Raw genomic sequence first — 16,972 nt, forward strand, 5'->3', positions numbered from 1 at the left:
AACTTATTATGAAATACCATACAGGGTGTCCATAAAGTCCCTTTACAATTAAAGAAAAATACATATATTACAAAGACAATTGATAAGATATCTTAATCAGACTTGTTATATTGTAGTGAGTGGTTTCCAAAGGGTTTTTTTTTTTTTTTTTTAAAAAAACCTCATTTAATACACATCTATATGAGCAGCATTAGTCAAACAAAGTACATTGAGACGGTACTCGATTTCTTGCCATGTTCACTGTAGCATAGCCTCATCAATGGTTCTAATAGCATCATTATCTTTTGCTTTAGTTCAGTGATGTCCAACATCTTTGTTCGATACACGATATCTTTAACACAGCCCCATAGAAAGAAATCCATCAATAAACCATGATACACATTGTGCCTTATCTTGAGGGGTACCCATTTCATTCAAAAGGATACCTCTTTAATCAACAGGGTGTCTGAAATACAAAAATGCAATGTGATTAAAAACGTTTATAACCACTGAGTACAACAGAACAAATCTGCTGAATACATCTTATCAATTGCTTTTGTCATAAAATTTTAAAATTTTAAAGAGACTCCCTGCATATCGATCAAATTATGAGAAAATGGCTATTTAGAATAGTTTTAATATTTGGATACATCAAAATTTTGGCACATCAGGGTAATAAAGTAAACACTTTCCTCTAATATAGTGTACTGAAAAGAATACTTGACCTTTTTTTCATTTTTATTATTTCAAGTTGCAATGCATTTCATAAATAATATTGTATAGAATTGCACAATCCTAGCACCTATCACTATGTGACGTGTGCATTCAGGGGCATAATTTTGACAGAATTTGATGAATCAGAACATTTGCCTGGTGATGCACAACAATGAAACAGGGATAATAGTTTGTGGAGACTGATAAATGACAGGATCAGTGTAATTTAATGAGCCGTAAACAAGCGATTTGTTCAGGATTCCAGTGAGTCTGTACTGACATTCTACAAACAAAACACGCCTCCAAACCCAGGCAATTAGACCAAATACTGTGAACGCCTCAGTAGTTTCAAGATTTGAGCTAAAAATATTAAGAGGATGCCAAATTGAACTAAATGAATAGAATGTAAATAGCAGGGATAGAGACACAGTAGGGCATCAACTGAAATCCATATCACAATTTAAATGGACGCAACTGGCAAATCGCAAAGGCTGCAATTTTTTAAAGTACCATCATTTCCACCACAAACAACAAAATATCCTGTCTTATTCTGTATAAAAAAACAGCTAACCATGTAGTCCAATGAGGTTCATCTGGTCTTACAATAATTTATTTTAAGGCTAAGTCTGTTTTCCTCAGAGTGATCATGCGATGTTGCTGTGATGTGTCCGACCAATTGATTTAAACAGGTTTTGGTGCTGTCTTCCTGCCAGTGGACGCAGGACGATAGCACCATCTGTAGTCCGACTTCTTCAGGACAGTATCCAAGATGTATGAGAGTACAAATGGACTGGGATGGATCAAACATCATAGGGACAGAGAACAACAAACATCATCACGGGATTAAGGAGGCAATTGAAATATGGAAACAAGCCCACAGGACTTCAAATCGGGACAAGGGGGCTTTTTTACTCTCACGCACCTGGGATCCTGTCCTGAAGAAGCTGAACTGCAGATGGCACAGGTATGCACACAAACTAAACTTTGGTATGAGAAAATAATCAATTAAAATAAAAAATAAGTAACTGTTCTGAAATGTGATTTATATTAGTTTGCCAATTTAATTTTTTTCATATTTCTCTTTGTCAATTCTCCTGGAGAGAATGTGAACTTTGAATTCTATTATTAAAAAATAAAACACAAATCTACTCACAATTGCACTGCTTGTTTGAAAAAAATAAAAAAATTGTTCAGCCCTAATGTACAGTAAATGATCAATTAAGATGAAATAACGTTTATAATCCATATCTTGACTCTGGAGAAGCACTTTTGACAGAAGCATAAGGAAAGATTCTTATATTATATATTTAAATTATTTGGCATCGCTACGACGAAAATATATTTAATCAGGTTTTGGGTAGCTAAAAGGAGGATCAACCCTCTGTTACAAGTTGATTAAGAAGAGTATTTGAGGTAATCCGATGAGAAGCGAGGAGGACATGCTCCTAGCACAAACATTCCAACCTTATCAAGATAATGAAATGAAATCTAAAATGTGCTAAAACAAAATAAAATACCTGTAACTGTCATGGTTGAGGTTCAAGTAAAACATAAAGTGAATGGACCATAAAATTGAACGCAGAAGTGCAGAAATAGTACTGTAAACCCTTTGAAAGTTTTTTTTTGGTTGTATTTATTTCCACTTGTAATTAGCTTTTTCTAATCTAAATATATTAACATATCATTACAGTATGCACAGTTTTAACCTATGGAGCCATGCTGTGAGGTAAGTATTTTAACAACTTTGCCTCCCTTCATTCACCTTATGTCCTTGGTCAGACTTCAGCTAAATAGAGATCAGAAAAATCCTATCCACAGTCATTAAATGACTCCAGTCCATTGTTACATTGTCAGTTACCCAGAAGATTATTGGAGGCGGTGCCACAAAAGCACCTAATTACATTTAATCTCGCGCGCAGATGTAAAACAGGAGGTTAACACAATATCACTTAAGCATCTTCATGGTTCAGTGCTGCCAAATGACTGGGCTAATGAAAGTCTGCTACGCTAACGCCTCTGACTGGCCATTCTCACTGAGACAAGGCCCTCTTCACAATCCAATTTTCTGAGTGCTTGGCTTTCTCCTTTGTGTCTATTCACTTGTCATGTCTTTACGTCAAGAAGATTATTATTTTTCGCCATTTCCCCGGCACTTTCTAAATCTATCATTTACAGCAGGTACCATACCCGGATAGGGCAAATCCTTTTCGCATGAGCTCCCCTTCTGTGCCGTGGACTCAAGAACTGTGGAGCAGAAGGAATGAGTTGAGGGCTTTTGAATATGTCATTGGCTTTATAATCTCTGGAGGTAAGAGGCCAGAGCAGCGAGAAATACTCCTCTTAAAGAATTAACGTCTACAGGGGATGGAGCAGAAAAGCCTGTTGTGAAGTGCAATTTCATAAACCAAGTAATCAGACGCCGTAAAGAAGAAAATTAATGCGTAACTTGGGCAAAGCAAAACGAACACATGGGAGGAGAATAACAGATTATCTATTAGGTAAACTGGATTTTTTTTATGTATTATATGTATTTTTTTAGATTTTCTGTCTTGGAGGCATTATTGGACAGGACAGTTCTAGCGTGAGCTGGATGTAGAGGGGGCAGAGGCATTCTGCAAAAGGTCATGGCCAGAAGGTGAACCTACAACGCACGGCTACAGGTAAGGTTGATTTTTTTTGTTTTTTCATTCTCTTTCTCAATACATTTCAGTAGTCATCCAACCTCCACTAGTTGTTTTAAAAGTGCTCCTTACCAATTACAAATATGAAATAATATTGTTTTTTGTACTTGGATAACTGAAATAAACATAAACTGGTAGACTATAGTTCTAAACAGTATAGTAAACATTTAGAAAAATATTTCAGTTCTACTGTATATATAAAATATATTATTTCATTTTTGTATCTATGTTTTTATATAAACCCCAATATCAGTGTGCTGCTGTCAGTCCTCCATTTTACATACATCAGGAAGAGTCATTGCAGTTCTTGCATGTATAGGTAATAGGGGAGCGGGGCCCAATATGACAGACAAATGGCCAATTTTATCGGCAACCTCAGAAGGCCCCTAATACTGCCTGTAGATTTGCTTCTAGTTTGGAGACACATCACACGACTGCCGACTTCTCATTTTAGCCAGAAAATTTCTGGTATAAACAAGGTCTACATGAAGGAAGATCTATGAGCAGTCTGCGACACGAAATTGGTGCAAAAAGAACCACAGCATCGGTGGGTTTGTGAATAGGGATAAATTGGTCTTGAAAAACCTGACTACAAAGTTGCTTGGTCAAATTCGGACAATTATGGCAACACATGAATTTTGAACTGTGTCAAATGAGAATGCAAACCTTGAATCCAAATACCCAACCATGTCAATAACAATAGTGGTGTGGTAAGTTCAAATAATGGACTGGGGCAATTGACAAAAAAAACAAACAAACACATATATATATATAATATTATATATATATAATATTATATATATATATATATATATATATATATATATATATATATATATATATATATATATATATATATATATATATATATATATATATATATATATATATATATATATATATATATATATATATATATATATATATATATATATATATATATATAAAGGCACACAAAATCCCAATAAAGTTTTAAAGGCAATTTCACTCAGAGGGTGAGTTTTTGGTTGAGTTTTTGAAAATATGTCACTTTTGACATCATAAAGTCATTCACATACACATGTAAACATTTGTGGTACAATTGTATCAATGATTAAATATTCTGGACATGCACAGCGCTGTGGCTCAATGGTAGAATTGCGCCACATATGTAGCTGTCAATTTGAGTCCCCTCACTTGTTCCTCCCTATTCTCTCCCAATGTTTTTTCCTGTAAAAGAGAAATCCATCAAACCAGGACCTGGTGTGCCGGTGTGCTGTTAGCATGATAGTTGTTCTTGGCATTACAGTGACTGCAAAACTCTGGCCTCTGAAAATTGTGAAAAGTGTTTATAAAACTCACTATAAACAAACTAGTTCTGTTTCTCACATTTTTAAGACAGTAATCAGGTTGCACCATCTTTAGATAAAGTTATAATTTATAACTTTTCTTAAAAAAATAAAAATAAAATAAATACTGGATTACATCAAAATCTTTTCAAATACAGTGCCATAATCCTAAACCATAATTGGTCAAGAAAGTGCTAAGCCTAGGAGTGGATACATGGATATAGCTGGGTAAGGATGGACATCTGGTATAATAGTGTTGCTATATATGCAAAAAATAAATCTCTGCTCTAATCTTTTGTTGTTCTGAAATCCTACAGCGTAAGTGTTTGCTGAAATGCGAGTTGCTTTCCCTCCTCCAGTGGAGCACATGTATTTGTTCTGATAACATGGGAATCACTGACCTTTAGAGCAGGAGCTGTATCTTTGTAGTGATTCAGATTTGAGCACAAAGCAGCAGATTCAGACAGAAATAAGGTCCCTGTAGATGCCTTGTTCCAATACTCCACATCAGCCACTGGCCTGTTTAAGCCTCTGGGGTTAATCTGCTATTTAGGAGCAAACAGGAACACGCTAAGTGGATTTTCACTCCAGATACTGGACAAACTGTAAAATGACAAACCCAACCTTTGAGCCAGGGCCTTTGTTCACACATGAAGACATCAGTGAATGCAGATAGTTCAACGTATTTTACATCTTTTAAAGAGGACGATTTAGGGAAACCTACTTTTTTTACATTGACAAATGAAAATAAAAGACAGTCACACAGGATTTACAAATCAAGGTAGATTTTGTGCCAAGTCTATATAGATAAACAAAACTTCATTAGGAAGGCCATCTTGCATAAGAAGTATTACAAACATATCACAAATTAACATGTAAATTACTGCACACCAGGAGGCCAACATTTTGCTATGATGAGCCAAAAAGATATAAAAGATGAAAAATAAGGAAAAACTGTAAACATTTCTTCAAGAACTAGCATCCGTTGCCGCTAGCTTTACCAATTTATTTATGAAATTATGTAAATGCATGATTATTCAGCATACACTTTATGGATTCTGCTTAGAATTCCTTTGTAAAACAACACAATCTGTAACACATTGACATTATTTATTAAGGGAAAAATAAAGGGCCATTGCTGGGATGATACCTTCTGCTTCTGTCAGCATAGAAAGATAACACACTTCATGCTTAATACTCACACTAATAGCCCTGGTTAATGGTCATTCATTAGTTCTCTGTACACATAGGGTTACTTTTTACACAATATTGCTTACAATTCACCCTTAGCTGCCTCCAGAACAACTCCAGATCATAAATATAGAAAAGAAATAAAGAGCCTAAACGCTTTGGAAATTAGATATAGATTTTCTGGCTGGTCTCATACCGGCTGTGCTACAACCGATGATTTTAAATTGTGTGTAAATAAAAACAACTTTTCCTAACTATTTTGTGTCCCTGTCAGTCACACAGTGAGGGAATGAAAGATTGATGTGCCTACAGCTGGACTATAAACCTTTAGTTGTTGCTTAGTGGTTAGATTGCACATGTGTGCTGAATTCTAAAGCAGCCCGGAGGACCTGATGGCTTTGAAGTGCGAGAGGGGGAGAGGAAGAAGGCTTTATTAGGCATGAAAAACGTCATGTATGTTTTAATAACTGGGGACTCATTTTTATGCACTTTCTTATCAGTTCAAAGCTGCAATTTGACTTAGTTGAAACAAATTGATCAAATTGTCATGAGCATTTTTGAACATATTTGCATGTCATTTGTGATTCATAACTATTTATTGTTAGTTTACAGTAATTTAAATAGTTACCTGTGCATATGCTGTACATATATGAATGGACATAGCTAACCTGCTAGCTGCCACAGTGATCATGGGCTCACTTATAGCTCCATTGACTCTGGCTCTATTAGAAAACTGTTATCCCTCTCTCTGCAGCTGCTGCAGTCAGGCTCATCATTTTGGTCAAAATCAAGATATGAACATTAATAAGAGACAAATCACCTGCCTTTTTTCCCGAAGGTCGCTGCACTCGTCCCATAACTGTTAGCCTCAAAAAGCTTCATTTGACTGGAGCTGGATGCTATGGGTGGCTTCACGCTCCCTTAGTCCACTTCTTTATATAGTCTATACTCCTGAGTCACAAACATATTAAAGCTACACACACAAACAATCCGATGATTTAGCTGAATTAAAGGTGTACAGTACTATGTAACTTTTCAGGTAGAATGTCTGGAACCTGCTTGAGTGAGAAGTGAACTAAGTGAGTGTGATGTCACCTATAGACCTCCTGTTAAATGAAGTTTGTTGATGTTAGCAGTTACAGGGACAAACCTGGAGTTCCATATTTAAAAATCCAACCGCTCGTATCATAGCAACCAAAGAGCCAATCTGCAGTGAAGCTGGTGAAGGTAACTTTTCCTCCCGCCCGCACCTCTGGTTTAGCATGGATTGGACACTTAGCAACGCTGTCAATCAAACGTTGTTAACGCTACATTTTTAATGTTCATATTTTGATTTAGAGGCATGACACAGATAGCAAAAAAAAGATACTAGGATAATGTTGAGCAGGTTAATGCGAACAATATGACGATAGTAGCGGTTACGGAGAGAGGGACCACAGTTTTTCAATAGAAAGTCAATCGGAGCCGTTGGAGCCGGAAGCGCGGCCATGTTCACTTCCCATTTGGAATGCTAACCTGCTAGCTGCAAGTTCCAAATAGGAAGTGAACATGGGCTCCAAAAACATATATATACAGTCTATGTTTTGAAATCGACACATTGCTCATTATATCACTGTTAGGTATTTGCACAACACAATTTTATATTCAAAATTACACTAATAACGTAGCTTTAATTGGTCCCTCTGGGTGTAAGGCAGACAATGTAACTTCTGTCCCAGGTGAGACCATAGGGACAGAGCCAACAGCAGAAATGTTTGTGTGCCCATTTTTACCTCCAACCCTCTGTATAAGAACTGAAAGTCCCATAAATCATGTCGCTCCTGGACTTATGGAGTAATATGCAGGAAAATCAATTTACAAATAATAACTAATAAAAATGCAGTTCCCTTGTACCTGTGGCTATACTTCAGTTACATCAGTTATAAAAAACAAAACACTATATACTCTATAGACACACAAGGAAAAAAAAATTAAATCACATCCAGCCAAATTCTACATTTGACTGCAATATCTGACTTTATTTCTAGGACTTCAAAATAGTAGGCTTACTCACTGCTTGTGATCATCAGATACAAGTAAAATGTGAACCCACGCATTGAATGAAAGCACATATCAAGTTCAAAGTACTTTTAGCACTGAGAAAATATTTAGACAAGTGTATTTGTCACTTTTCTTTCATAATAAAGGCTGAAGTAGTTTGGTGTTTGAATTGAGATGTCTCCTCTTGCCAACTCTAAATTAAACGGCTCAAATGTACCATGCCGTGCACCTGTGCAATGCATGGACTCACTTTATATGGACATTTGGGCTTTTCTTCATATTCTCACCTGTCTATGTTTGAAGAACGTTGATATCATTGTTAAAATTGTCTGTTGTATTGTTTGGTGTTATGCAATGGAAACTGTGATACAGGAACCCCCAGAAGAACGCAAAATTACCAGTGGTGTGTGAAATACTCAATTTTGAAGTAAACAGTTACTCAAGTAAAACTAAAAGCATGGAAATATAAAGAATGAAAAATGAACTCAAGTCAAAATATTTAAGTACCTGTTTAAAACTTCTAGAGTAAAAAGTAATAGTATTTCACACAAGTGTTGTCCATTTGTTAATATGTTAAATGTAGTGATATTGGTTAAAAAATGACACATATTTTGGTCAAAAGTAACAATATAAATCAAATCAAATACTTAATTTTTCTCATGAATTGTGTATATTTATTTATTTTTGCTCAAAGCTGAAGCTTGAACTTGAAAATTTTAGTCAGAATGTTACCACGAACATGGTAAAAAATAACCCCTCAAATCACGTGAAAAATACTGTTTACTTTTCAGTGCAGTTCAAAGTGGAGTAAAAAGTACAGATAATGTCCTCAATTGTACATACTTTCTTACCTTCCACCACTGAGAATGACCTATGCACTGAGCGTTGCAGAAAAAAAGAAAATCGTCATCTTGCAATGTAAATCAATATAGTAAAAAATTACACACTATTAGGTATTGCATGACTATTAGGTAAAGTAAGGTGTACTCCAATGATGAACCAAAAACATACGGGGTTAGAGGGTAAACGATAGTGGTATTGATGTATTAATATTAGTAGTTGCTGGTTTTCCTCTTTTGACAATTTTGAAAGCAAATATTTTGATTTTGAGTTAGCAGCTTTGAGGTCATAGTGTATCCTGAGGTGCTGATGAAAAGATAACCAGAGTTATTCAAATAATCTGGCTACTATCATTTTATAGTTTGCATGTTTATCTATAACCCATCGGCTTTACAGACACACCTTATTTAGAGAAAAAATGATTCAAATCAAACTCACTTGTAATTCCCCCTTTTGGACCTGGAGCGTGCACAGGAGAACAACACAGTATAACTCCTGGTCTATTCTCATTAGTACAAAAAAGATAGCTGACCTTCACACCATGTTTTTGAGGGAACCTGCCGAGTTTTCAAGTTCAAGTCTTTATGCCAGATAAGCAGTAGTGCGTTTTAATCCCCGCTCTGCTGAGTTGGGCATCTGGTTAAAGAAGGGTCTTTTCACCTCTGCCTTTGTGTGGGGGATTTCTGTTATGGCTGTGCTTCCGTCCGCAGATCCTCCACACTCAGATCTCGCTCTCCTCTCTCTACATTGTGTCAAACTTAAGCCCCCATACTGCTCCAAGTAGACTTCACTGGACCAGGCCAGCAGCAGTGTCAATCTTTCTAATCTCTTTCTTTTTGCCCTACAGTATTCAAAAATTGCAACCTTACATAAAAGGCATTATTTAGTTCTCTTTTACTTATGGGTGTATAGCATTTATTCTCCTTCCTAGTGTGGTAGAATGATTGATTGAGTACTACTACAACGACTACTACTACTACTACTACTACTACCACTACCACTACCACTATTATTAGGCCCGAGCCTGGGACTCCGTTCCGGCGAGGGACTCATTAAAACCTCGTCTGGAGCATGGAAAATGGCAAAAATCAAGTAGTAAACACGCCCTGATATGGCAGTGAGTGGTGTCAAAAATTAGAACTCGACGAGCTCTAATTGTCACAAAAGACCCCGAGAAAAAATAACGAAAGACGACTCGATAGCGCCACCTCAAACTTTGATTTTCATGGGGCCAATGGGAGCCCGACTCGGAAAAAAGTCAACATAAAAATCTGAAACTCACATCAAAAAATAGAACATGTCAGGACATGACAATTATATTAAAATATACAGGATGTCGGCCATATTGGATCAAACCCAGGAACGACAAAAGTGCACACCCTCGCATTCATGACATCTCCTCACAAAGTTTTCATCACAAACACTTCAAATTTGGCCAAATCTCACTAAACCCATGTGTGATTAAAGATTATCAATTACATTTTGATTATGATTTTGGGTGTGGTCAGGGTGAATTTTCAACAAAATCACAAATTTATGAATATTTTTAAAAAAAATTCTCTTTCACACATTTTTTGTATGGAAAACGCTAATACAGTGTTTATGCACATTTGTGAGCTGAACGCAATGATATGCAAATAAAGACACTCTCACAAAATGGCTCTCTAGCACCCTCTTCAAATTTCATTTTTAAAAATTCATAGAAAACAATCGATTTGTCGTGGACTTGTGAAAAAATTCACAGGGGCCTTATTTGTGATACAGCACAATGTGAGAAAGTCACATGACTGTAGCTGTTATGGTTTATAGGAGAAAAATAATGGGTGAAAAAAAATTTCCATTATTATTATTATTATACGTTCCGGATTAAAGTCATTTTTGACCCCCTGAACGTTAACGAAAACTCAATTTTATTGGATCCAAAATTCAAGATTGGCGAAAAATTTATTTTTTTCCAAATTCCTACTGAAAAATATTGAAAAATGACTTGGTAGCGCCCCCTAACAACCCCAATTCATTTTATTTTACAAAGTTCATAGACAATTGAAATTTGGCACATATGTCCTTCTTCACATGTTGATCAAAAAAGTCAATGAGAACATACCTCTATTTTCAACTATGTTACCGTGGCAACATAATAAATGTGCCATTGAAATGAATGGGGTTCAGAGTACTGGACTTTGTTGTAGACTAAATAGATGCTCTACACTCATCAAACTATGGCCTAAAATTCAAGATTGTCAAAAAATGTTGTATTTTCATGTGTAAAAAAATTTATGTTTCAAAATGACTCACCCTAAACCCTACAGGAAGTCAGCCATTGTGGCCGGAACCCCATTTTTTCAAAATTTTAACTCTAACATTTGGATTTTTTATGCCGTGGATTTTCATTTAAGAAACTTGCAAAATGATCACAATTTAGTAGACTCATGTGGGATTATAGGGAACTCTTTTGGAATTTTCTAAGTTATAAAATGTGGGTGTGGCCAGCCTGCAAAGAAAAAAATAGTTTTTTAAAGTTTTAAATGGCCCGTAACTCAAACATGCAGTGTCCTATTTTCCGGCATTAATATATGTTTTGTTTAAAATCTTATTTTGAGTGCATAGATATGCAATTTACATATGTCAAATATTACATTGCTCCACAGCGCCCCCTTGAAATTTTAAATGGTATGCAAAAAAAATTACTTTGTCCCAAACATTTGAAATTTGGCATGGACATCCCTATTGCTATACTGAACAAAAAAGTCAAAGACACCATACCTCTATTTAAAGGTGTTGCCATGGCAACGTCTGACATTTCTCACTGAAATACATGGGTTTTGATCAAATAGGATAAAAAATAATTACTGTGTCATAGAGCATTGAAATATGGTACACATATTCCTCTCATCATGCTGAACAAAAAAGCCAATGAAGACATACCTCTATTTCCAACCGTGCAGGCGTGACATTGTCATAAATGGTCCCATTGGAATGAATGGAGTAGTATTACTCAGTCGCTGATTTTGGGGGGAGGGGCGATGTAAGCGGGAACAAAAGGCAGGATATTCACTGTGGCCTTTACCTCGCGGTCGCAAGGGGTGGCGAGGGCCTTTATCACTGCTTGCAGTTTTTATTATTATTATTATTATTATTATTATTATTATTATTATTATTATTATTATTATCAATAATAATATTTTTTTATTTAGCAGTAACAAAATTTTATTGTCAAACACCACCTGTGATAGGCTCAGGACCTTAAATTGTGGCACACATGTTCATTGTAGAGTACAGAGGCAAGTTATTCACACAAGATTTATTCTTTAAATAAGTTACCTTGAAATTGTTAAAAATTGTTGTACTTCATTTCAAATGTTCATCATCACAATTCATACAAGTCTGTCTTTCTTGAAATTTGTTGCACATCGAGGACAGCTCATGGTCACAATGAAAAGGACAAGACAGCACCAAAAAGCAACATTACATTACTTAAAAGCAGAGGCCATGCTTTAGCCATAAATCTGTAGCGGGACATTGTACGACACTGACACAAACACACCACATCATAGCCTATTCACCGCTACAAACATCCTGTAGCTTACAACACACACGGTCGCATAGTAACACTGCAAAACCCTGAATGTTCAGAAATACCAATTAGTGCCACAACAAAAGTACAACTTACAGTCAAGACTAGATTCTCTCTCCTACCTGGAGACAAGGGTGATGAGGGACAACAACAAAAGGGACCAGAAGTGTGTGAGGTCAGGGGGTGGACGGCTTGAGTGAAGCGCATATATTGACTGACAGCTGACAAAAACAACCAATGAAAATGGAGCCCCTAAGTGACAGAGCTCACCTGCATGCTGTACACACAGCAAAGCCTTTATTACTGTAGTTGAGGCACACATCTAATCTTGTTCTTGGTGCATCAATGGTATATTTCACTTAACAGCATTACTGTACATTTAAGTAATGGTAATAAAAACTTTTCATGTAAAATTAACAAATATCGTTATTGATCATAAACAGCATTTGAACAGCAACTCAACTTCTGATTTAGTAGATGATTTAAATCAAATTGATAGGTCTTATGTGTAATCTTGCACATGCTAAAATTACCACTTTTTTTCAATGTACTAACGTGCAACCAGTTCCCCTGCTTGAGAACTTGTGTTTACAAAAGGCTGTGTTGGTCAGTTATGGTTCAAACTCAAAACCAATTAACTTTTTTTCCTCCTCACTGAGCTGAACATTATCTGTTTTCCGGCACGCGGTGACTTCTATCCAATGTTTCCACGGCAACAGGCACCAAAGTACGAGGCTGCCATTTCTGCTCTAGCATTTCAGCCAGGTTAATTACTTATTAAAGATTTAAAAAGTGCATGGAGACATGGTCCAGGCGTGTCAGGAGAAGTGGGTGGATTCCTCTAATGAAGCTCGTTATTCTTAGCCCGCACTTCACACTATGGTATAAGTACAAGAGCAGTATAAATATGCATGGGGCGTTGGGGTTTGAAGTCTGATAGATGGGACGGAGTATCAAAGGCCTATCCCCACCCCATCTCGGAGATCACAGGATGTGTCAGCACATGACACTTTAGGGTGCTGCTGACTTGGGTGATGCTCCTCCAGGCTATAGGTTCTTTAGTAACTCTAAAGTCAGCTGGAAGAGTTGCTGGCCTGACCTTGAAATGTGTGTTGTAAGAAGAAGGGGGGAAAACACTAAACTATTGTGCAAAATTGACTTTTTTAACCATGTTCTAGTCTATATATTTTTACAGAGATGGGCCTGGTAATAAAGAAGTTCTTATGCTTTTGGTGCACCGACATGGAAACAATAGGATATATATTCCTTATTATTTACCCTCCCAAAGTTGTTTTCAGACTGATTTGTGCATGTTTGAGCAATGTTTAATCGCTTATTTTCAAGACCCTGATTAACCCCCATTTTCACCGCCACCAACATTTTCCAATTTTATTTTCTTAAGCAATGATATACTAGAATTTGGCAGTGTCATGTAGTCATTTTGAGGCAATTAAAAAAAAAAAAAATTGCTACTCATTAGCATGATCAGCAGGCAGCCATAGGAAGGGCTGACAGCTACATGGCTTTTGTTATGATGAAGTTTACAGCGACGTCAGCTCCCACTGGGCACCACAGTTTTCTAACGCAGAAGTCAGTGGACTTGTTTCTTTTATTAAGTCATTTTAGATGAATATTTCAATTTAAAATGTGCAAATTATAATGATCCACAGGTGTCATAGCTATATAGCAGACACAAGCACAGAAGCTTTCTGTTAAACTAAACTTAAACCCTGACCCACTTTTAAAAGAATACTCTGTACCACCTTTTAAAACCTACGCTTTTAATAGCATTAATAAAGCATGGACAAACGCAGTTCACTATGAAGAAATAGTTTATTAAAAATGCTTTAGTAACTACTTTTTGTAATTATTTTATGCACCAACCATACCTCCTCGCCCTAGTCCACTAAATAAGTTGTTACTAAGCCAGAATTATTCTTAATAAATAGAAACTAAGTCTTTATTCATTCTTTATTAAGGATAATTATGTCAGTATTACAAAGTGGTACTGAATACATTGACTGTATTTTCACATCTTTGTGTTTTTCCCCTGCCTTTGTTTTGTGATTTTATTTGCTCTTGTGTGAGACAAATTCTCTTCGGGTCAAAAAAGGGTCAAAAAATATTTCATTCATCACAGCACTAAGAAAAATAAATGATAAACAAAAATTGAATAACATACTGATTATACTAGCCTACCGTTAAGGTGAAAGTACAGTTTATATACATGTACAGTTATGTAACAATATACAATATAATTACTGTTACGATTATTGTCAGAAGTAAAATCACAAATTATTCACAATTATTGACACCACGACCTCAAGTCCTCAATGTTCATTCATACTGTCTAATGTTCCTCTGGTTTGTGAGCAGCTTTATGAAATGAAACTTTCTGAAAGATAAAGTTAATGTAAAGTTTACTCTTGTGGAGCATAGATTGATTCTAAATTTCTCATTATTTATTTTTCAGATTATTTATAATTATATTGTTACCTAAACAATTATGAGCAGTTGACGGATCCTTCTGAGCTGAACGGGGCTGAGGGGACGACCTCTTAGTGTAAGCATCTTCAGGAAAACCTAGATAAAGGATTAGCCTATTGTTTAATTTACATTTATATACTGTAAAAGCACGTTGCATATTCGATTTACAATATAATTGTGTTTATATGGCCTCATCCTGCAAATAATTTACTACTTAGTGTTTTATCACTCACACCAGACCCTGTCTCATAAGGGGTTAATTTATTCATTATCTTTTTTAATTTACCATATTGAGAAAATGAACCTAATTTAAAACAAGGCGGAGTCCAATTACTTACTTCCATGATAATAAGGCTTGTGTAAGTTACAACCGTGGCCTTGTCAACAATAGAAAAGTAAGTCATGATAAAGTAATTTAACAAAATTAAAGAAGGAAAAACTGTGAAAAACCTCACATCAAACCACTGATCTGACCTGTAACTTGGCCTTGTTGCATCCCCTGCTTTACTATCTCCATGGACACAAGTAGGCGATGACAACAGGCCAAGTTACAGGTGACATCTGCGACAAGGTGATCACATTCACAGAAACAAAGCATGTTTTTCACCCTCCACCAGAACAGTTAATCAGTGGTGAATGAAGTACTTAATTTTGTTACCTAAGTAAAAGTACAGACACAGAGGCAAAAGGTTACTCAAGTGAAAGTAAATGTATCACATTAAAACAGCTACCAGTTTAAAAATGTACTTTAAGAGTAAAAAGTAAAAGTATTTCACACACATGTTGTTAATTTGTTATGTAAATGTAATGACATTGATCAAAAATGATACATATCTTGGTCAACAGTTACAATATGAATACATTTCTTAATTTTTCTTATGAATTTGGTGTATTTATTTTGTTTGCTCAAAGCCAAAATTCTAATTATACGAAAAGTTAAAAAAGTAGAAAATACATATACCTGCTCTCAAATGTACTGAAATAAAAGTAAAAGTATCCACTGTAAAATAAACTTAAGTAAAGTGCGGATACCTAAAAATTCTAAGTACAGCACTTTACTTTACCTTCTGCCGCTGCCTTTAATTTATGATATTATTATATTCCACAGCTTTTTGGTCCTTTCACCATAATACCTGTTCTTGTGAATGAAGAATAATAGGAATCATTAGAAAGTTTGGGAGCTTGGATTTCCACCAATTCACTCCTCTAATATTAGTCAATGTATGTTTTTAGTAGTTACATATCCAAAAACGTATTTCATTTCTTTTCCGTTTGGTGGGAAAAATCCATGTCAGATGCTGAGAATGGTAATAAGATACAAAGGTGTGATGTTGTGGAAGTCCATCACATAAAACAGCATGCAGTGGGAGCGGGGCCTGAGCATGAACAGCATTTTAAACAGCACATCAGGGCTATGACCTTTCTGCCACTTCCTCTTACACTAAATGTTTGGGACAACACAGGGGCACAGGCTCTGGTCTCCATGACGGCTACACCTTACACTCTAGAGGACTTTTAAATGGGTATCCAAATCCTGCCTGTACAATGCTGGAGGATGATTACTTACAGGAGAAGGGGGAGAATAAAAATAACCAATATGTAATTATGGAGGAGCACACTGTAGCTCACAATGACACTTTAGTTCAACATTCAACAGATTAAACAGTAACAGTAATGAATATCTGACTGTACTGAGATGACAAGCAAACAATGTCACTATGGAGACAATAAGAGATACTGTGAACTTTAAAAGCTACTTTTACTTTAAGATAGTGTACAGCCTAGTCAACAGTGTTATATTTATTCATACTGGATTGTTTTTAAAGGTCCTACATTAGACAAAATTGACTCTTATTAGTTTTAAGTCATGTTATAATATTGTTACATCCACAAAAACATACCTGGAGTTGTGTTTTGTTTTTTTTTTCATTCTCACATGTTTGAGTAACCCTTTATTATTAGATTCTCTACATCTCCAAAGCTCAAAATGCTCTGTTCCACCTTGTGATGCCATGAAGCGGTAGTTTTCAAGTTAGCAGCTACTTTGTTACCTTTTATTCTGTAGAGATTATTACTGATAGGACTGAAAACATCCAAATGATTCTAGTGAAGGTGCATGGAGTTTACAAACACAGTGG

The sequence above is a fragment of the Periophthalmus magnuspinnatus genome, chromosome 21 (assembly GCF_009829125.3).
Source record: "Periophthalmus magnuspinnatus isolate fPerMag1 chromosome 21, fPerMag1.2.pri, whole genome shotgun sequence".
NCBI classification, from domain to species: Eukaryota; Metazoa; Chordata; class Actinopteri; order Gobiiformes; family Gobiidae; genus Periophthalmus; species Periophthalmus magnuspinnatus.